General features: G+C 48.0%; 1 protein-coding gene across 9 annotated transcripts in view; it reads left to right on the forward strand.

The window, feature by feature from the left end:
- The first annotated feature begins 9,639 nt into the window (after positions 1 to 9,639).
- Positions 9,640 to 22,576, forward strand: part of PPP6R3 (protein phosphatase 6 regulatory subunit 3) — a 160,987-nt gene continuing 148,050 nt past the window's right edge. For 7 of the 9 annotated variants that reach the window (XM_017948183.3, XM_009185463.3, XM_009185466.3 and 4 more), the window contains exon 1: positions 9,640 to 9,746. The gene's annotated coding sequence lies outside the window, so the exon portion shown is untranslated. The remainder of the gene's footprint in view (positions 9,747 to 22,576) is intronic. The other 2 variants (XM_017948186.2, XM_017948184.2) reach the window with 2 other exon arrangements.

Below are 22,576 nucleotides of genomic sequence, written 5' to 3' on the forward strand. Positions count from 1 at the left end.
TGTAAAGGAAGGGCTGGGCGTGGTGGCTCACGCCTGCAATCCCAGCACTTTGGGAGGCCGAGGCAGGCGGATCACCTGAGGTCAGGAGTTTGAGACCAGCTTGGCCAATGTGGTGAAACTCTGTTGCTACTAACATACAAAAATTAACTGGGCGTAGTGACACAAACCTGTAATCCCAGTTACTCAGGAGGCTGAGACAGAAGAATCGCTTGAACCTGAGAGGTGGAATTACAGTAAGCCGAGATGGTGCACTGCACTCTAGCCTGGGCCACAGAGCAAGACTCCATCTCAAAGAAAAAAAAAAAGAAAGAAAAAAAGAAAGAAAAAGAATGAGATCCTGTCGTTTGTTTTTTTGTTTGCTTGTTTTTGAGACGGAGTCTCACTCTGTCACCAGGCTGGAGTGCAGCGGCACGATCTCGGCACACTGCAAGCTCCGCCTCCTGGGTTCCAGTGATTCTCCTGCCTCAGCTTCCCGAGTAGCTGGGACTACAGGCGCCGGCCACCACATCCAGCTAATTTTTGTATTTTTGGTAGAGACAGGGTTTCACCATGTTGGCCAGGATGGTCTTGATCTCTTGACCTCATGATCAGTCCACCTCAGCCCCTCAAAATGCTGGGATTACAGGCATGAGCCACGGCGCCCAACCAAGATCCTGTCATTTATAACAAAGCAACAACATGGATGGAACTGGAGGTCATTATGTTAAGTGAAACAAGCCAGGCACAGAAAGATAAACTTCACATGTTCTCACTTATTTGTGGGAGTTAAACTTTTTTTTTTTTTTTTTTGAGATGGACTCTTACTCTGTTGCCCAGACTGGAGTGCAGTGGCGTGATCTTGGCTCACTGCAACCTCTTCCTCCCAGTTTCAAGCAATTCTCCTGCCTCAACCTCCCGAGTAGCTGGGACTACAGGTACGCACCACCACGCCTAGCTAATTTTTGTATTATTAGTAGAGATGGGGTTTCACCATGTTGGCCAGGCTGGTCTTGAATTCCTGACCTTGTGATCCACCCGCCTCGGCCTCCCGAAGTGCTGGGATTACAGGTGTGAGCCACCGCGCCTGGCTGGGGAGCTAAAAATTAAACCGAATGAACTCGTGGAGATAGAGAGTAGAAGGATGGTTACCAGACGCTGAGAAGGGCAGTGGGTGGGGGGTGAGGTGGGGTGGGGATGGTTAATGGGTGCAGAAATATAGTTAGATAGAATGAAGAAGATCCGTATTTTGTGGCACAGCAGAGTAACTGGAGTCAACAATAATTTATCGAACATTTAATAAACAAATAAAAAAGTATAATTAGATTTTTTTGTAACACAAAGAAAGGATAAATGCTTGATGTGATGGTTACATCATTTACCCTGATATGATTATTATATATTATATTCCTGTATCAAAACATCTCGGCCGGGTGCGGTGGCTCATGTCTGTAATCCCAGAACTTCGGGAGGCCGAGGCAGGTGGATCATGAGGTCAGGAGATCGAGACCATCCTGTCCCAAGTGGTGAAAGCCCGTCTCTACTAAAAATACAAAAATTAGCTGGGTGTGGTGGCGTACACCTGTAATCCCAGCTACTCAGGAGGCTGAGGCAGGAGAATAGCTTCAACCTGGGAGGTGGAGATTGCAGTGAGCCGAAATCACACCACTGCACTCCAGCCTGGTGGCAGAGTTATAATCTGTCTCAAAAAAAAAAAAAAAAAAAAGTTTCATGTACCCCTAGGCCAGGCGTGGTGGCTCACGCCTGTAATCCCAGCACTTTGGGAGGCTGAGGCGGGTGGATCGCTTAAGGCCAGGAATTCAAGACCAGCCTGGGCAACGTGGCAAAACCCTTTCTCTACTGAAAAAAAACAAAATTAGCCAGGCATGGTGGCAGGCACCTGTAATCCAGCTACTCAGTAAGGCTGAGGCAGGAGAATGGTGTGAACCCGGGAGGCGGAGCTTGCAGGGAGCCCAGATCGCATCACCACAGATGATGTCGCCTGGGCGACAGAGCGAGACTCCGTCTCTAAATAAATAAATAAATAAATAAAAATAAAACAAGACACACACACACACACACACACACACACACACACACACACACACACCCCTGAAAGAAGTGCCTGGAGTGAGTCTCCTGGCCTCCCAACAGGACCCCCAAAATTGAACCCTTAATCAATGCGGCTGGATGTGCAGACAGAGGTGGTAACAGTGCAGGGAGGCTGGGTCTCCTGCACCCGCCTTTCCTGCCCAGCAGTCAGCTGGGGAGAGTGAGGAGCTCACCCGCCGGCTGCGTACTCCCTGCCAAGTACATCCTTCAGTAAGCACCTGGAGCCGGCACAGCCCTGCCCTTATGCCACTTACGTGCTGGGAGACGCAGAGATTAGTCAGGTGTGGCTCCTCCCCTGCATTTGCTCCAAATCCAGGGACAGGGGAGTTCCCAAAGCCGCAAGAAGGCATTGTTCTAAGATACCCTAGACCCCATAGAGGTAGGCAGAGGGGGCTTCTCGGAGGAGGCAGTGTCTGAGCTGTGTCTTAAAGGAGGGGGTGAAGTTAACCTGCCTTACTTAAACTTCACAACAGTCCAGCCAGGTAGGTGGTGTCCCCAGAATGTAATTGAGGGAACTGAGGTTTGGGTAAAGCAAAGTCAACATTTTTTTTGCATCCGTTTAATCATTTCTTTATCCAATAAGGGTTACTAACTGGCTACCAGGTGCTAGTCAATGAGGCCAAAAAGGCACGTACCTTCTCTCCAAACCCTCTCACCTCTGCAGTGACAGCCACTACTCCCCAAGTCTCTGTCACCCTTTACTGAGCCCTGGGGGTCTCTTGTATAATGGGCTCCCTCCCCACCAACCAGAGCAGAGAGGGGCGTTTGCTCAGCTCAGCCCTCCTCCAACCCCTCATTCCAGAATGGGTGCGGGAGCTTCCTGCCTGCCCTGGGGCACTGAGGCAGCATCCAAGTGCAGTTGAAGAAAGTCTGTTGCCAGTTTGGCTCTTTCCACTGCCGGGGAGGCCACTGGAGAAGGTCTTGTTCCTGAGAAATGTGGGTGGTCAGGACGGTGGCTAGGGCTTGGATCCCACTCAGCTCCTGTGAGGTTCCCTCTCCTGGGCCACTCGGCTGGCAGCCTCCAGACCTCTTAGTTGGGCCACACCCTCAGATGCCACCGGGGTACCCCGTCGCTGGTCCCTTTCCTGTGGTCCTCTCCCAGAGTCCCACACCTTGATCTCTCTCCTTCCAAATGTCCTCTTTTCTCTTTCCCCATAGGCTTGATGGCAGCCCTAGTTGTTAGCAACTCAGCGGTTTCACTTTCTCGCAACACTCAGGCTCCCAGCCATCCTTTGTAGGAAGGGAAATACCCGCTTCCCAAGCCGGATTGAATCTTAATGCACTGAAGAAGAGGAACAGAAGCAGAAGAGCTCAGTTTCCACCTTGAAATGGGCCGACCACTCATATCCCACATGAGCCCCCAGCGGCCTCTCCTGTCCAGCCTCAACACCTCTTGACCGGACCCGGCCCGGGCTCCTGAACACCAGCCGGGCCCTTCCTGGCATGTCCTCTTCTGGGGCAGCCCTGCTCCAGCCTGTGGATTAGCGCCAGCCTGGGATGGACTGTGCCCTGGTGACATAACAAAGGGAAAGACAATATGGCATTTTCCCCTTCAAGTTAAACTTTTTGTTTTTTTTCTTTGTTTTTTGGTTTTTTTAGACGGAGTTCCACTCTTCTACCCAGGCTGGAGTACAGGGCGCAATCCTGGCTCACTGCAACCTCCGCCCCTGAGTTCAAGTGATTTTCCTGCCTCAGCCTCCCGAGTAGCTGGGATTACAGGGACCTGCCACCATACCCAGCTAATTTTTGCGTTTTTAGTAGAGATGGGGTTTCTCTATGTTGGCCAGGCTGGTCTCAAACTCCTGCCCTCAGGTGAGCCACCTGCCTCAGCCTCCCGAAGTGCAGGAATTACAGGTGTGAGCCATGCGCCCGGCCTGAACTTCTTCAATTTAAGGTCTTCTTTATTCAGAGCTGGTTATTCCTGTGTTAGTGTATGTGTATGTTAGCATGTCCTTTATGAAATTTTGATCACAGAAAATACTTTTTTTAAAAAAAATCATTGTTTGACAGAATTAAAATTGGGGGCTGGGTGCAGTGGCTCATGCCTGTAATCCTAGCACTTTGGGAGGCCGAGGCAAGCAGATCACTGGAGGTCAGGAGTTCAAGACCAGCCTGGCCAACATGATGAAACCCCGTCTCTACTAAAAACACAAAATTAGCTGGGCGTGGTGGTATGTGCCTATAATCCCAGCTACTCAGAAGGCAGAGGAAGGAGAGTCGCTGGAACCTGGGAGGCAGAGGTTGCAGTGAGCCGAGATTGTGCCAATGTACTCCAGCTTGGGTGACACAGCAAGATTCTGTATCAAAAAAAAAAAAAAAAATTAAAATTTGGCAGCTGAGTCTGTTCCCCAAATTTAAGGCATGCTAGCCAGGTGACGGGTGCGTGAGCATGCAGCCTGCTCTTCTCTCTGCCTTTGAATATGTTTGAAACTATTCAGTTACATGGGTTTTTAAAATAATTTATTTTTAATGTTTGTGGGTACAGAGCAGGTGTATATATTTATGGGGTTGTTTAAAAAAAAAGTCTAGATGGATTGAAAAGTTAAATGTTAATATGAAACATTATGAAACATATGAAACATTAAACTACAAAAGGATTAGGAGGAAAGATAGAAGGTGGTGATCTGTGAAATATAGAAGTTTTAGGGTGGAGAGGTCAATCTGTGTAGAATGCAAAGCTTCTAAGTCATTCCTCCACAGTAGCTCCCCATGGCTCTCAGGACACAGGGTGAGCTCAGATACCTCCTCCTCCAGGAAGTCCTCCCTGACTTCAACCTCCTGGTTAGGTTAGAAGCAAACCATAATTGGAGACCTTAGGGGCCCATTTACGTTGGGCAAGGTATTGTATGATTTCATGATAACGCATATGGCCCTGTGACCCACCTCAGAGTCAGGGATGGAGGAACCTGGTGCAGATACTGGCAAATCCTTCGATGATGAGTGAGTAAAGGGATGCAAGGGTCAGTGCCGGGGCTAGGTCCTCCCCGGGCTCCCCAGCAGGGAAGGACGGACGGGAGCCCAGCCCTGGATGCCCCCTCCTGCCCATGGCCCAGCCTCCTTCTCGGGCACCAGCCGGTCCCAAGGCTCTCTGCAGCCTTTCCCGGGCTCCCTAGTCCAGCTCCAAGCTGCCCCTCTGGCCCTGTGCTACCCCTGGTGCTCTCTGCTCTTGCTTCCAGACATCCTTTCTAGAGTATGGCCAGCCCTTCTCCTGTCTGGATGCTTTCCTTGGCTCCCAGGGTGTGAGCATAAACTGAGGTTCCTCTGCCTGGCTTCCAAAGCCTCCATGATCCCTTCTGCACCTGCTTCCCGTGCTATTGCCCCAGACCTGAGATCAGCCCCGCCCTGCCTGCCACAGGATGTGCTCCTTCCGCCTTGCTGCCTCACCTCTCTCACTGGCATGCCTGCTCCTGCCCTGCCCTGCCCAGGTGATCGGCCTGTGTATCCCCTCCCTAACCCTGCACAGAGCACACCTCCCGGGCTGGCTTCCGGCTTGACTATGTTCCTCCACGCCTCTCTGAGCAGCAGGATCAACGTGAGAAACGCCTGCTGTGTCTGCAGCCTCCCCAGAAGCACAGTACCTTTCGCAGCGTGGACGCAGCCTGTAGGTACAGTTGTCCCTCTCTATCCATGGGAGACTGCTTCTGGGACCCCCAAAGATTCTTAAGTCCCTTATATAAAATGGCTTAACACAGTTAACAGCAGAGATGTGTTCTGAGAAACGCATCGTTAGGCAATTGTGTCCTTTGCAAACATCACAGGTATATTCAGCACAAACCCAGATGGTCCAGCCCACTACACACCTGGGCTATACGGGATAGCCTGCTGCTCCCAGGCTACACTTCCATAGAGAGTGTTACTGTGCTGAATACTGGAAGCAGCTGAAACACAATGGTCAATATTTGTGTATCTAAACATAGAAAAGGTCCAGTACAGCCGGATGCAGTGGCTCATGCCTGTAATCCCAGCGCTTTGGGAGGCTAAGGTGGGCGGATCACCAGAGGTCAGGAGTTCAAGATCATCCTGGCCAACATGATGAAACCCCGTTTCTACTAAAATACAAAAATTAGTGAGACATGGTGGCATACACCTGTAGTTATAGCTACTCGGGAGGCTGAGGCAGGGAGAACTGCTTGAACCCAGGAGGTGGAGGTTGCAGTGAGCCGAGATAGCCCCATTGTACTCCAGCCTGGGCGACAGAGCAAGACTCTGTCTCAAAAAAAAAAAAAAAAGGTCCAGTACAATACAGTGTCATAATCTTATGAGACCACTGTCTTACATGTGGTCCATCATTGACAGAAACATTGTTACATGGCATATGGCACTGTAGCAGGATGAGCTGCAGACAAAACTCCTCAGACACCTGATTAAAGAAGGAAGAGGTTTTTTTTTTTTTTTTGAGACAGAGTCTCGCTCTGTCACCCAGGCTGGAGTGCAGTGGCTGGATCTCAGCTCACTGCAAGCTCCGCCTCCCGGGTTTACGCCATTCTCCCGCCTCAGCCTCCCGAGTAGCTGGGACTACAGGCGCCCGCCACCACGCCCGGCTATTTTTTTGTATTTTTTTTTTAGTAGAGACGGGGTTTCACCGTGTTAGCCAGGATGGTCTTGATCTCCTGACCTCGTGATCCGCCCGTCTCGGCCTCCCAAAGTGCTGGGATTACAGGCTTGAGCCACCGCGCCCGGCCAGAAGGAAGAGGTTTTTATTCGGCTGGGAGCTCCTGTCTTAAGAGCCGAGCTCTCCGAAAAATAAATTCCTAGCCCTTTTAAGGGCTTTCAACTCTAAGGGGTCCACGTGAAAGGGTCGTGATAGATCAAGTAAGCGTGAGGAACGTGACTGGGGGCTACATACATCAGCTAACAGAACAAAAAGTTTTACAGTGCTTTCTCATACAACGTCTGCAATTTACAGATAACACAAGTCGTTTTGGTGTGGGGTTAATATTATTATTTTAGCCACCAGGTCCAGGTGGTGGCGCCAAGGTCATCTGGCTATTTATCTTACTTCTGTTTCTTGCCAACTTTTTGCTTTCTCCCTTTTATCCTGTTTTATAAATTAGGGAAAAGGGGAGGTGGGGGAGAGGCTGGGAAGGACAGCAGGAGAAGTGGTGGTCTCATTCCATAACACATCCTCCAACTTTTTTTTTTTTTTGAGATGGAGTCTCACTCTGTCGCCCAGGCTGGAGTGCAGTGGCACGATCTCGCAATCTCGGCTCACTGCAACCTCCGCCTCCTGGGTTCAAGGGATTCTCCTGCCTCAGCCTCCCAAGTAGCTGGGATTACAGGTGCATGCCACCACGCCCAGCTAATTTTGTATTTTCAGTAGAGATGGGGCTCTATTGTTGGCCAGGCTGGTCTTGAACTCCTGACATCAGGTGATTCGCGCGCCTCGGCCTCCCAAAGTGCTGAGATTACAGGCGTGAGCCACTGTGCCTGGCCTTTTTTTCCCCCTTTTTTTTTAATGAGACAGGGTCTCGCTCTGTTGTCCAGGCTGGAGTGCAGTGGCGTAATCATGGCTCACTGCAGCCCAGACTCCTGGGCTCAAGCAATCCTCCCACCTTAGCTTCCCAACTAGCTGGGACCACAGGTGCATGCCACCATGCCCAGCTAATTTTTTTTCCCATAGAGTTGGGGGGTGGTCTTACCATGTTGCTTAGGTTGGTCTTGAACTCCTGGGCTCAACCGATCCTCCCACCTTGACCTCCCAAAATGCTGGAATTATAGGCGTGAGCCATCGCACCTGACCACCTCCTATATACCTTGGATTACTTACACCACCTAATACAATGTAAATGTCATGTAAATAGTTGTTCTAGTTTTTTTTTTTTTTTTTTTTTTTTGGAGATGGAGTTTCGCTCTTGCTGCTCAGGCTGGAGTGCAAGCCTCTGCCTCCTGGGTTCAAGTGATTCTCCTGCCTCTGCCTCCTGAGTAGCTGGGATTACAGGCGCCTGCCACCATGCCCGGCTAATTTTTTTTTATCTTTAGTAGACACGGGGGTTTCACCATGTTGGCCAGGCTGGTCTCAAACTCCTGACTTCAGGTGATCTGCCCGCCTCAGCCAACCAAAGTGTTGGGATTATAGGTGTGAGCCACCAAGCCTGGACATCATGTGGATTTTCAGGGGACTCTGAGAGGCGCCTCAAATCCGTTTTGGAATAAGGCAGGTTATTAGCATGGGGTCTAACCGTGAGCTGTCTGGGTGTTCCGGGCTGGCTCTTGGGGCGAGGGTCCTGATGTCTGGGACCTCGGTCCTCTCTGGGAGGCACAGAGACAGCGGGGAACGGGGAGCCTGGGGGAGCATTTAGAAGCTCATGTGCACAGGAAAACCCTGTCTCTACAAAAAATTAAATCAGCAGGGCCCAGTGGTGCGTGCCTGTGGTCCCAGCTACTCGGGAGGCTGAGGTGGGAGGACCGCTTGAACCCAGGAGGTGGAGGCTGTAGCCAGTCATGATCATCCCACTGCACTCCAGCCTGGACAACAGAGCAAGACCTTGTCTCAAAAAAGACCCCAGGCCGGGTGCGGTGGCTCAGGCCTATAATCCCTGCACTTTGGGAGGCTGAGGTGGGCGGATCACCTGAGGTCAGGAGTTTGAGACCAGCCTGGCCAATATGGTGAAACACCCGTCTCTATTAAATATACAAAAATTAGCCGGGCATGGTGGCGTGCGCTTGTAGTCCCAGCTACACGGGAGGCTGAGACAGGAGAATTGCTTGAACCCGGGAAGCGGAGGTTGCAGTGAGCTGAGGTCACGCCACTGCACTCCAGCCTGGGCGACAACAGGAAAACTCCGTCTCAAACAAAACCAAATCCCAAAATTTCTCGTCTAAATCCTTCCCCCACGACGAGGGGACTTATCTCTTAGCGGTAGGTTACAGGTAGGAATATTCCGCGATCCCTCCCTTTGACCTCGCTTCGAGGACAGCCACCTCTTTCGGGTAAAGAAGTCGCAATAGGAGATCCCTCTGATAAAAATTCCGCTGTGGGGAAGGCGGGCATCGATCCCATTACCTCTCACACGCCAAACAAACACTGCACCACTTATGCCGAATCCCTAACTCGGCCCAACCGCTGCAGCCGGCGTATATTATGGCTCACGTCATCACCTGTGTCCCCTGCCGCCCCCGCCCCGCCCCGCCCGGCCAGCTCGCCACCCCATTGGCTCCCTCGAGGCTCCGGCTTCACGGCCATGATTGGTTTGGCTCAATTTAGTTTTAAAAGCACTGGCCATTCGGATTGGTGGTCCGATACGTCCGTCAAGCGAGGCCCTGCTGTTGCTACGGCGTAGGGGGGACCCAGACAGGTCTCTCCCGGTTTCTGATTTGTTTCTCAGGCTCCGGGGTCCTAGAGGTTCCGGATCCGTCAAGTACATGGGAAAAGAATGCGCCCCTCGCGCTTGACTGACGAGGCTTGCGGGCCAATCGGAATGGAGTCAAGGAAGCCGCTAGGCGATCCAATAGGTGGTAGGGGCCGGGAGAGTGGGACCAATGAGCCTGGAGCTGGGGGAGGGGGCAGGGCCGCGATTGGCTGAGAGGCGGCCAGAGGGAGGGCGGGGGGAACTCAAGGCCTGCTTGATACGTCCGCCATTTTGGGCGCTTTGCTGATGGTGTCGGTGAGCGCGTTTCCCGCCTGAGCGCAACTAGCGGCGGGTCGTGGGCACCTCCAGGTAATGGGGGTGGGGGAGGCGCTGGAGCAGGCCGCGGCGCGGGGTGTGCGAGGCGCGCGGGCAGGCGCGGGGCCCCTCCACCTGGGCCTCGGCGGCTCAGGGAGGGAGCGTCCCGGCCCCTCTCCCCTCCCCCCCCGGAATTCGTCGCTCCGCGGGCCCGGGAGGCGCGGCGCCGAGTCCTTCCCGGCCGCTCCCATCCCGCTCCTGTCAGCCGAGGGCCCCGCCGGGACGGGCGCCGGGAGCTGGACGCGGCCGGGGCGGCGAACTTTGCGCCGCGTTGACGTTCGTGGCCTTGCGCGGCGGGCGGGAGAGGCGCGCCCCTGACCCGGCTCTGGCTCCAGTCTTCCCGCCCGCCGGCGGCGGCCCGCAGCGTCGCCCACCGCCCGGCCCGCGCCCGGTCTCCGCTCCCGCTGGGCCTCCCGGCCAGCTTCTCCCGGGGGCCTCGGGGAGCGCGTCAAGTTGAGGCAGCAGCTCGCCGTCAAGAGTCGCGAAGGCCATTGTTGGACTCTGCTCTCCGGGAAACAAGTTTTGTGGGTTTCTGTTAATTCGCCGCAGAGTCATCGGGATCCACACCAGCCAGTTCCGAGGCTCCCACTACCCTTCCCAGTGGCTTTTTAACTGCAGTGGTGGCTCTGATGTAGACTGTCTCGAATGCCTCCCTGGTGTATTTGAGCCGGGGGAGGGTGGTCCTTCTTGTGGCTTGAAGTCCCTCCCTCTTAAAGAAGCCCATTCACTATTAATTTGGAGGTGTTTCCTGTTGAGGTCCTGCTGGCTGTGATCACAATTTGGACTTCTTAATTATAGGTGAACGGGATGGGTCTTTGGATGTACCTCCGTGCCCTGACGTTTCAGCCGCGTGACTTAATGTCATTTTCCTGGTACTTAACGTTTTTTCTGTGGGGCTTTGGGTGTGTTTTGCTTTTATGGGAGGGGGTCTTGACAGGCATTCCCTTTCATTCTCGCAGCACTTGTTGACGGGGTGGTAGCCTACATTCATGGGAAGTTTACTTCGATTTTGTCCTCAAGGTCATGCATGTTGCAGATAGGTTTCAAGGGGAAACAGGACTCCAGGTTTCCAACCATCGAAATGTGCCTCAAGTAGCAAGTGTGTGAGACCCAGTTATGGTGGTGGTTGGATTTTCCTCACTGTGGAGTGGAGTCAGTGACCACTTTTTAGCTCTGTGACCTTGGGCAAGTTACCCAGCCTCTCTCTCTCTTATTTTTCTCTGTAGAATGGGAGTAATAATAAGTGTCCCAGCCATAAGTTTGTCAGGACTATTGCCCTAATACATGTAAAACAGCGAGAACCGTGCCTGGCACACAGAATCACCTCAGTGTCTGATTAGTGATTAGGCTACCTAATGGCTATTATTATCTAATTTAAATTTGATTTTTAAATGTTTAGGTACTATTGGGAAGTCAGATGAGCATTTAAGCCCTGACTCTTGGTGACTGTCTTTAGAAAGCTCTGTGTAAGAGTCAGTTGGGCTGAAAAAGTAAAACTAGAGGTTACCTTTTTTCAGTACAGGGGTTTTGAACATTCCTTAAGTTAGGTACATTTACCGGAGTAATTGATGAGTAGTAGCACCTCAGAATGTTTAAAGAGGTGGTTAAATGCAGAAAAAGCCATCACAAGCTTAAGTCAGCCTTTATTCCTCATGTGCTTTTGGATACTAGTTTCTGGGTGACTGCCCCCCAAATCAGTAACTTCGTGTACTCTTCGTTGTTACTGAAGACTGTAAATGTACCGTGAATTGCAGTATTTTTCAGCAAAGGTAGTTTAGGAAGTAGCTGTTGTCCTGGAGGGATACTTTGGAAGGTATTCTCCACTTCAGCATTTCTAGTCAAGGAGTCTAGAACATTGAACACAATGCCGTGTACTCAGTTAGAAATAAACTCACAGTTCTTTACCACTTGCCCGGTGCTCTCCTCCATGGTACTCGAAACCTTGCGTGCCCTTCCCCTGGTATTGCTGTGTTTACTTGGGACTTGGTTTGCTGTATTGGAGCTAAGTGTGTTTTGATGGACTCAGTCTTAAGTAGAGATGAGTATCTTGCTGGTGGAACTTCAGGACAGGAAGAAGATTGTTTTGGGTTTAGAAGTCTAGCTTTTGTGCAAAGTATAGCAAAGCAAAGCAAACAAGCAAAAACTTGCTAGTTTCAATGAACTAATTGGGAATTTGAGAATCAGACCATAGCTGAGCAGAAAATGAATAGAAGTAACATGGACAAGATGAGGTTGCCTAGGTTTTTTTTTTTTTTTTTTTTTGAGACGGAGTCTTGCTCTGTCACCCAGGCTGGAGTGCAGTGGCCGGATCTCAGCTCACTGCAAGCTCCGCCTCCTGGGTTCACGCCATTCTCCTGCCTCAGCCTCCTGAGTAGCTGGGACTACAGGCGCCCGCCACCTCGCCCGGCTAGTTTTTTTGTATTTTTTAGTAGAGACGGGGTTTCACCATGTTAGCCAGGATGGTCTTGATCTCCTGACCTCGTGATCTGCCCGTCTTGGCCTCCCAAAGTGCTGGGATTACAGGCTTGAGCCACCGCGCCCGGCCTTGCCTAGGTTTTTAAGATAAGGCTTTGGCGGGGCGCGGTGACTCACACCTGTAATCCCAGCAGTTCTGGGAGGCCGGCGGATCACTTAAGGTCAGGAGTTCCAGACCAGGCCAACATGTGAAACCTTGTCTCTACTAAAAATACAAGAGTAAGCCGGTCATGGTGGCGTGTGCCTGTAATCCCAGCTATTCGGGAGGCTGAGGCAGGAGAATCGCTTGAACCTGGGAGGCGGAGGTTGCAGTGAGCCAAGTCCAGCCTAGGAGACAGAGCGAGACTCAGTCTCAAAAAAAAAAAAAAAAAAAAAAGATAGGACTTTGCATCTATTCAGTACAGAGATAATGTGCTTATGTGCTTGTTACAAATAAACATCTCTTTAAAACAAGTGTCACGATCGGTATTTTATTTCCGTGATAACTTCCATCGTCTAGTTCTGTATTTTCAGTATTTGAGGGGCAGCCTCTGTGTGTGTGTGTGTTTTGGTCTAAAATTTTACAGTATTTTACTAAATAAGGGTAAATGATAGTGAAAATAAAGTTCTTTCATCTGCTCAACTAAAACTCAGCATTGACTTGGTCGTTAGAAGTTACGATCTGCGCCCCAGTATGGGCTGCTACTTTTTCTAAGGCTGTACTGAAAAAAATACCTGGCCCCTTGGCTTTAAACAGCTTTCATATTTTTTTCCTTTCTTAACTTAAAATGATTATTTTTTGATTTACTCTAGATCAGGAGTTCTCAGTTGGGGGTGATTCCCCCTCACCCCCCAGGAAACATTTGGCAGTGTCTGGACACATTTTTGCTTGTTACAGCTGTGGGAGTGGGCAGTGTGCTTCTAGAGGATAGAGGCCAAGGATACCACTCAACATCCTACAGTGTCCAGCATAGCCTTCTCCCTGCCGGCCTGCAAAATTATCTAGTCCCAAATAGCAACACTGCTGAGGTTGAGAAATCCTGCATTTAGATAGATGTGAGACTGGCCTGCATTAGAATAATTAGAAATTTTTTAAGACCATGGATGTTAGACTCCACCTCTGGAAATTTGTGGTGGGATTGAGAATCTTTTTTTTTTTTTTTTTTGAGACTAGTCTCGCTCTGTTGCCCAGGCTGGAGTGCGGTGGTGTCATCTCAGCTCACTGTAACCTCCGCCTCCTGGGTTCAAGCAATTCTCTGCCTCAGCCTCCTGAGTGGCTCGGATTACAGGCGTCCGCCACCACGCCCAGCTAAGTTTTTTATATTTTTAGTAGAGACGGGGTTTCACATCTTGGCCAGGCTGGTCTTGAACTCCTCACCTCGTGATCCACCTGCCTTGGCCTCCCAAAGTTCTGGTATTACAGGCGTGAGCCACTATGCCTGGCCACAAGAATCTATTTTTAAAAAGCTTTCCAGACGATACTGAAATGCAGCCGAATTTTGGAACCACTGTTTTACACCACAGGTTTAGGGACTGTTTGTGAGTTAAGGGTTCCTTTGGGAGATCTGTGAACTTGATCTTTGCAGTACCTAGATCCTGCCTTGGAGATTATTTAGTAGTGGGGATTATTTAGATGGTATACCTAACCATTTTTCAGATGCCTGAAGACTGAACTTTAGAAGCATTTATTAAATAAATTGATTTTATAAAATATCTTAGGACTCTTTTTCTTAACCTCATGAAAATACATTACCATACTATGCTGAAACTAAGCAAAATTCTTAGGTATTTAGAGTTCGTTTCTGTGCTGAATAATCTTACACTACTGTAATTTTTGAGTTACGTATCTTTTGCCCTCCTTTTGTCAGTCAGTGGTCAGGTCTGTTTTTAGATGCCAGCTTCAACTTTTTTTTTTTTTTTTGAGACAGTCTCACTATGTCACACAGGCTGGAGTGCAGTGGCGTGATCTTGGCTCACTGCAACCTCTGTCTCCTGGGTTCAGGTGATTCTCTTGCCTTAGCCTCCTGAATAGCTAGGATTACAGGTGCATGCCACCACACCTGGCTAATTTTTGTATTTTTTTTTTTTTTTTTGAGATGGAGTCTCGCTCTGTCGCCCAGGCTGGAGTGCAGTGGCGCGATCTCAGCTCACTGCAAGCTCCACCTCCTGGGTTCAGGTGATTCTCCTGCCTTAGCCTCCTGAATAGCTAGGATTACAGGTGTGTGCCACCACACCTGGCTAATTTTTGTATTTTTAGTAGAGACGGGATTCCACCATGTTGGCCAGGCTGGTCTCGATCTCCTGACCTCAAGTGATCTGCCTGCCTCAGCCTCCCACTGTGCTGGGATTACAGGCGTGAGTCACCATGCCTGTGTTTTGTTTTGTTTTGTTTTTTTAAATAAAGACCTATTCCCAGAGAATTAGCCCTGGATCACTTTACCAGTTCTGCCCATTGAGGGCACAGACAGGCATACAGTATGCTCAACCTTTTAACACAGTGATCCTGCCCACTGGTGAGTTGGACTCTTCTGTTCCCTAGACTCTGGTCCGAACGGAGAAGTGTTCTTTTCTCCTGGGGAGATGAGATGCAGTAGTAGAGACAAGGGTAGATCTTTTTTGCTCATATTAAAATTTAGATTATCCAGTTTATTGAATGGAAGAATATTAGGAAAACTATACATTTTTGGCAACTAAATGTTAATGTCTGAAGTTACAAAAGGTCATGGAGGCATTTTCTTATTCTTCACCCTGAAATTTGGCCTGTGGCTATGTTGAGAACTACCAGTGACCCCCATCTACTTCTAATATCCATTTATTTGATGAACAAATACATTAATTGAGTCCTTTCTCTGCTAGGAACTGTATTAGGGATTCACTGATGAACAGGCCCGTAAGTACTTGCAGTCTAGAGGAAGAGGCAAACAATTACAAGAGACAGCAAAGCTGTTAAGAATTGTACATGGTGTCAGTGGGGCCTGGGAGGAAAGAGCTTCTGTTTGCTGGTTAGTTGATTTGCTTAAACTTTGGGTGGTTGACATTTCCAGAAGTTTTGCAAAAGAATAAAATAGTTACAGTTTGTTACTCATTGATAAGAAGTAGTTACTTCGACTTGCCTCCTTAGTTTGGGGAGTCTTAAAAAGCAGTGCCATTCTTCCCATGCTGAAGATGTTTTGTAATGACAAATAGGTGTTTACAGCTCCATACACAACAGTTATCCGTTGACCAAACATCAAACCCTGACTCTCTGGTTCCAGACCCATTCGAAGCTTGCTGTAGGTTTTTGCACAACATTTTCGGCATTCCTGAAATGGATGATGCTTCAAGTGGGAGTGGGTGTTTTTCCTGCTGCACTATGGATCTAGGTTGACTGGAGATTTTGTTTTGGCCTTTTGACTTTGGCTTAGATTTATTTGTCATGGAAGCCTCCTTCTTCCCTCCCACCCCCTTTAGTTTTATGAGGAGGGAGAAAGTTGCTAGTCAGATCAATACTCAGTTTATTTCAGGTTTTGAAAGATTACAGACTGACATTTGGATACCAAGTAGACTGGCTACATGGCAAAGAAGCAAGTAAAAGGGCATCTGACGGTTTGTGAAAAGGTTTCTTATCTCTATGCCTAGCTAGGACATTTTCATGTCACAGACTGGACAAAGAGCTGCTTTACCCTGAGTAGAGGCCATTTACTGTTTGTCACAGCTGGCTAATGTTGACCTGTTTTAGATGCATTAGTGAAGACTATACAGTTGACTGAACTTATACAATTAAAGTTCGATAGGTTCCAAACATCTTTTTACAGATATAAGGAGGCTCTGATTTTGTACTTCACAGCAACTCTGGGGAAAACCAGGGGATTATTAGTTCCAGATCTACTTACAGTGGAAATATATAGTGACTTGAAGTGGTTTGAATTCCCCAGAGATTTGACTACCATGAAATCTGATGGCCCAAGAAAAGATGAATGAAAGATTGTTTTTAGGAACATGAGAGAGCAGGACTGACACGGCTGCAGACTGATGTTGAGTCAGACAGACTTGGAGAAAGTTGTGTGGGACTGTTAGTTGGAGCCTTGGGTTTCTTATACCTCCATGTAAATCTGAACAAATATTCTGGTGGCAGAGACACACTTTGAGAAAAAAGAACTTGCCTGAGAACACATGTCACACTGAGACCCTAATCAGGGCAGTTCACACTGCCCACTAAGGCATTCTCCATGGTTGGCTGGTCAGATTGGTTGGACTTTGGTCCTCAGATGGGCGTAGCGGGAGGCATATTGACTAGTCTTGACAATTGACTGGGGCTTCCATTCATGAGAATCATGGTTTTGGACTGGAACAAAACTTAGAGGTCATTGATTTTTTTTTTTTTTTTTTGAGACAGAGTCTCACCCTGTTGCCCAGGCTAGAGTGTAGTGGCGCGATCTCAGCTCACTGCAACCTCCGCCTTACAGTTTCAAGTGATTCTCCTGCCTCAGCCTCCTAAGTAGCTGGGACTACAGGCGCGTGCCATCACACCTGGCTGGTTTTTTATTTTTAGTAGAAATGGGGTTTCACCATGTTGGCCGGGCTGATCTCGAACTCCTGACCTCAAGTGATCCACCCACCTTGGCCTCCCAAAGCATTGAGATTACAGGCGTGAGCCACCATGTCCAGCCCATTGATGCTTACAGAAAAATGGAGGCCATGCAGAAGAATGGACCCAGAAGGAGTGGAGAAATCTCAGCCCCGGTGATTCCTTAGGGTTGTGGTGGTCCCACCAAACCACAGTTTTAATTGCTGTTTGTTTCAAGAGTGACTTCACAGCTGGAGTTTACTTAGAATTCAGAATAAATTGTTAACATCTGGAATTTTATTTTTGGCGGTAGTGTGTGTCAGTTTTTTGTCACTGTATATAGTATTTGAGGGGTTCTCTTTTGTTGATATAGGGATACACAGGGTTTCTATTGCCTTTGGACAGTGGACAGGTCTCATCTGTCTGTTGTCTGCAAGTGAGACCCTGCCCCTTCTGAATAAACAACACTCTGAATGACTGCCCCTTTCCACCCTGGACTTCTTGTTATTACACCCGAAGATGGACTCAGCAGCTATACGATCCTCCCATCATAGGTATAGTATTTTCTAACAAAAGTACATAAACAACTCTAAGGTGCAGTGAATGATCTCAAGGAGAGAAGTGGAGTATTATGGGATCGTAGAGAGGCCTGGAGGCCTAACCAGCTGCTCTGGGGAAGTACAGGGTGGTGATGGTGGTTTCAGTGGCGGGGAGGTTACAGAGTTAGTGTTGATATGCAAATTTTCTTCCTCCAAATTAAATTTGGAGTATGCTATATATGTTTTAATGTACATAACTGAATATGAATATTACATTAGAACATGTGTAGCGTAATTTCTGCAGGTGGAGTAGAGATAATAAATTTGAGGTTTGCAATTTGCTTTCTGAAACGTCTTTAAAGTTTATTTTTTCCTGGCACTCAGGACATTGTAGGGTAACTTTGCTATGGAGTCTCACATTTTATATAGAATCATTTTTTCAACATAGTGTGGATAATCACATATGCCTTGAAGGGTCAATATATGTTAATAGATGATTGGATCTTTTTGATTTTTGCACTTAATTTCTTTACAAATCCTACATTATAACCAGACAGCTCTACTGAGGGTTTACAGATTTTTTCTGTAAAGGGCCAGTTAGTAAATATTTTAGGCATTGGAGGCTAAATGGTCTCTGCGAGGACTCAACTCTGCTTTTGTAGTGTGAAAGCAGCCATAGCCAATCTGTAAACAAATGAAGGTGGCTGTCTTCCAATAGAACTTCACTTAAAAAAGCACACAGGGGGCTGGATTTGGCCTGTGGTTTGTAGTTTGTCAATGCCTGCTCTAATCTGGTTTGTTTTTGTTTATCTTTTTGAGATAGAGTCCCAGGCTGGAGTGCAGTGGTGTAATCTGGAGTGCATGCAGTGGTTGTAATCCCAGGCTAGAGTGCAGTGGTTTTTGTTTATTTTTTTGAGGTAGAGTCCCAGGCTGGAGTGCAGTGTAGCTCACTGCAGCCTTGACTGACCTCCCCGGTGAAGTGATTCTCTCACCTCAGCCTCCCGAGTAGCTGGAACTATAGGCACATGTTACCACACCCAGGTAAATTTTTTTTTTTTTTTTTACTTGTAGAGACAAGATCATCCTATGTTGCCCAGGCTGGTCTTGAACTCCTGGACTCAAGCAGTCCTCCCACCTTGTTTTCCCAAAGTGTGAGATTACAGGTGTGAACTACCACACCCGGCCTCTAATCTTTTTATTTTAACTTGTTATTGGACTATGAATTCAAAGAGTATATATCAGCGTGTGTCCAGATATTATTAAACATTAGAACTGACACTTGTGTACACACTAACCAGCTTGGGAAATAGAATGTTGCCATACCTTTGGGTCCCTGTGTCCTCGTCTCACCGCTTCCCTCTTTCTGACCTCCCCAAGGCAAATACCTTGCATGTATCATTTTTCTGCTTTATGGTGTTGCAAGCTATGAATGTATCCTTATATAATGTAACTTCATTTTTTCATTCCTTTAGACAATGTAAATGGAGTCACTTTGTTCTTTTTTTGCCCCCACTCAACATTGTTTTTGTGATCCATTTATTCAGATGTTTGAGTACTTAACCATGTCTTGAACACTGTTCTACTGCTGGGCATGTTAACATTAAGCAAAGCAGATGAAGAGTCCCTGTTTTCATGGCGCTCACATTTTGGTAAGGAAAAGACAATTAACAGATAAATGAAAGATACAGTAGCCGTATGGTAATACAAACAGGGAGAAAAGTAAACCAGGAGAGGTGGGGTGTGCGGAGTGCTTGTTATCTGCAGATGGAAATACAGCAGTCAAGAGAAGGAATGCAGGGACCCAGCCACAAGGCTGTGGGTGGGAGTGGGGTAGGGGCAGCATTTTAGGTGGACGGTCAGCAGGACAAGGTGCTAAGAAGGCGGCGTGTCTGCTGTGTTGGAGGAGCAGCGGAGGCTGGAGTGAGGAGCCTGAGGGAGAGGGGGAGGAGAGTAGGCCAGATGGATGGGGGAGATGGGAGATGGGGAGGGGGGTAGGTCACACTGGCCATTGTGAAGATTTTGTCTTTTTCTCTGAGTGAGATGGGTAATTCACTTGGTGTTTTGAGCAGAGGGGGTCACATGATGTCGTTTCTAAAGGTCCCCTGAAGCTGTGTTAAGAATAACTGTCCTGTGCTGCTGGAGGGAGGCTGGAGGCTCTGGCAGTGATCCAGGAGAGCAGTAATGGCAGCTGGGACTGAACGGGAGCAGGGGTGGGAGTGAGAAGAGGTTGGCTGCTGGATCCTTCTTGAAAAGGAGGAGCAGACAGGATTTGCTGGCAGAGTGGAGTGGGTGTGGGAGAGGAGTGAAGGATGACACCACGGATTTTTGCAGCTGGTGGGCGCTGCCATGTATAAGGAAAGGGAAGACTATGGGAAGAACAGGCTGTGGAAATAAGATCAGGAGTTGGGTTTTGTGCATATTCAGTTTCTGAAGCTTTTGGAGAGCAGATTGGAGATATGTTGGATTGGGGTGTTTGGTGCTCAAGGGAGAGATTTAGGCTGCAGATAGAAATAGGAGTCTTCAGTGTTTAGGTGGCACTTAACAGTCCCGAGGTTGAGTGAGAGCACTGAAGGAATGAGGCTCTGTGGCAGCCTGGAGGGTGGAAGGAGCAGCTTTGAGGCCTTGGGAAAGTGCTGTCACGGAGGATGGAGTGGGGACCTTGACCAGTGCTGCTGCTGTGAGGTCACCTGAGATGAGGGCCAAGACTCGTCTCGTGGCTCTGGTTGCGTGGAATTAATCAGTGATCTTGATGAGAGCTGTTCCCACATGGTGATGTGGGAACAGCCTGGAAGGGAGCATTCACAAGGATTGAGAGAAGAGAAAGGCAAGTAGAGAGAGCTCCATCATGGGATTTGCCACAGTGATGAAGGGAGATTTGGGATCCTGAGGTGTTGAGATGGGAGAAACCACAGCATTTTTGCAGTGTTAGTGAAGTAATTCTCTAGAGGATGAATGACGTGATGAGTTAGGAGAGGTGACCATTGCTGGAGCCACATTCTTGGGAAGGCAGCAGGAAATGCATGGGTGACCATGTGGAGAGTTGGCATCCATGGGCTCCACCCTGGTGGGAGGAGGGAGAGCAGACTAGGGGAGATGAGATAGTGGGAGCATGTGGACGTTGGCTGCTGCTGCTGCTTTTTTTTTTTTCTTGGTGAGATGGAAGAGTTCTCAGCAGTCAGTGAGAATGAGGGGGAGTCAGGGCTGGCAGGGTGTGAGGAGAAAGGAGGAAGTATGACATATTCTGTGGGAAAGTAAGAATGTGTGTGAATGGAATGGCCTACCTGAGGGAAGCAGTCCTGAGTTCCAGTGAAGACAGCACGATTTGTTATTTTTCCTGGAGGAAGAGTAGGCATTGCTTCATTTAACTGGGGTTGTGGTTTTCCTAATCAGAAATAGCAAAGCAAGAGAGGGGCTGGGGAGTGATTCTGTTGGTGGGTCATGGTACAGCCAGGAAGGGAAGGCGTGCAGACGGGTAGGTTTGCCCGCATTGGTGCGTGTGGTTGTGCTTTATCCGTTTTCACTTCTCTGTTACATTGCAGACTGAATATGTCTCATTTTCTTCTTTGTTCTGCCATTGGGGAGTAGAATTGTTACTAGTATGAAGGAATGCTGCCTTAAACAAGTGCAGATGCATTTCTCCAAGGTATCAGCCATGTTGAGAACTGCAGGGTAGTGGGACATGTACATCTTCAACTTTATTAGATGGTGCAAATTGTTTTTCAAAATGATTTGTGCCTCTTTACCTCACTACCAGCACCGTCCTTCATCCTTGCCAGCCCTTAGTATTGTCAGACTTTAATATTTGCAGGTTTGGTGGATGTAAACTTATATCTCAGGGGTTTTTTTGTTTGTTTGTTTTAGTGACAACGTTATTGAGACATAATTTACATGCTATTCAATTGATCAATTTAAAGCGTACAACTGAGTGGATTTTAATATATTCACAGAACTGTGCAATCATCACCACAATCTAACTTTGTAACATTTTTATCACCCCCTCAACAACAACAAAAAACCCATCTTGTACCCATTGGACTATTCTGGACATTTCATATTAATAGAATCATACAATATGTGGTATTTTGTGACCAGCTTCTTTCAACTTAGCATGTTTTCAAGTTTCATCCATGTTTTAGCATGTGTCAGTATCAGTCCTTCATTCTCTTTAGTTGCTGAATAGTGTTCAGTTGTATGGATATACCACATTTTATTTATCCATTCATCAGTTGATGGACATTTGTTTCCTGTGAAATATATATTTGATTTTCATCCTTGGCATGGTTTCTGGGCATACAGCTCCTAAAATCTTTGGACTTTCCAAAATGGTAAGTGTCTTTATGTATGCTCATGAGTTGACTGATAGCTAGCTGACCTAGGCAGCTTCAGGCTAGGGGCTGGTCACTGGAAAGACCTAGCCATGTTTAAAGGGTTGGGACTTTCAGCTCTACCCCCAGCCTTCAGTGAGAGGAGATTTGCTGAACGTTGAATTGATCAACTGCCAATGATATAGTCAGTTGTGCCCAAGTAATGTCACTGCCATAAAAACCTAGAAGGACTGGGTTCTAGAAACTTCTAGAACACATGGAGGTTCCTGGAGGGTGGTGTGCCCATAGAGGGCATGGAAGCTCTGAGCCCCTCCCCTCTTACCTTGCCACGTGCATCTCTCCGTCTGTAAACTTTGTAATATCATTTATAATAAACTGGTAAACTTGTTTCCCTAAGTTCTGTAAGCTACTCTAGCAAATTAATCAAACCCAAGGAGTAGGTTATGGGAACCCCAGTTTATAGCTGGTTGGGGGGGAAGCACAGGTAAAACAACCTGGAGCTTGTGATTGGCATCAGAAGTCAAGAACAGTCTTGTGGGACTGAGCCCTCACCCTGTGCGATCTGACTGTATCTCCAGGTCGATGGTGTTGGAATTGAATTGGAGGACACCCACCTGGTGTCTGCTGCAGAACTGATTGCTTGATGTGTGGTCACATAAGTATCCTGTGTTGATTGTTAAGTGAAAGAATAGGAAAAACACTCTGGCTTGTTTATTTTTGTCTATTACTGGTTTTCTACTTTTTGGCTATTGTGAATAATACTTCTGTGAATATTTGCATACAAGTCTTCGGGTAGACATGTTTTTATTTCTCTTGGTGTATATGTAGGAGGGGAATTGTTGGATAATGTGGTAACTTTAACATTTTGAAGATTTGCCTTTTCCTTATGGTTAATGCTGCTGAGTGTCATTTTATATAGCTTATTGGCTATTTTGCATGTTAAAAAGCAATTATCCTTTT

This window comes from Papio anubis, chromosome 12, assembly GCF_008728515.1.
Source record: "Papio anubis isolate 15944 chromosome 12, Panubis1.0, whole genome shotgun sequence".
Lineage (NCBI taxonomy): Eukaryota > Metazoa > Chordata > Mammalia > Primates > Cercopithecidae > Papio > Papio anubis.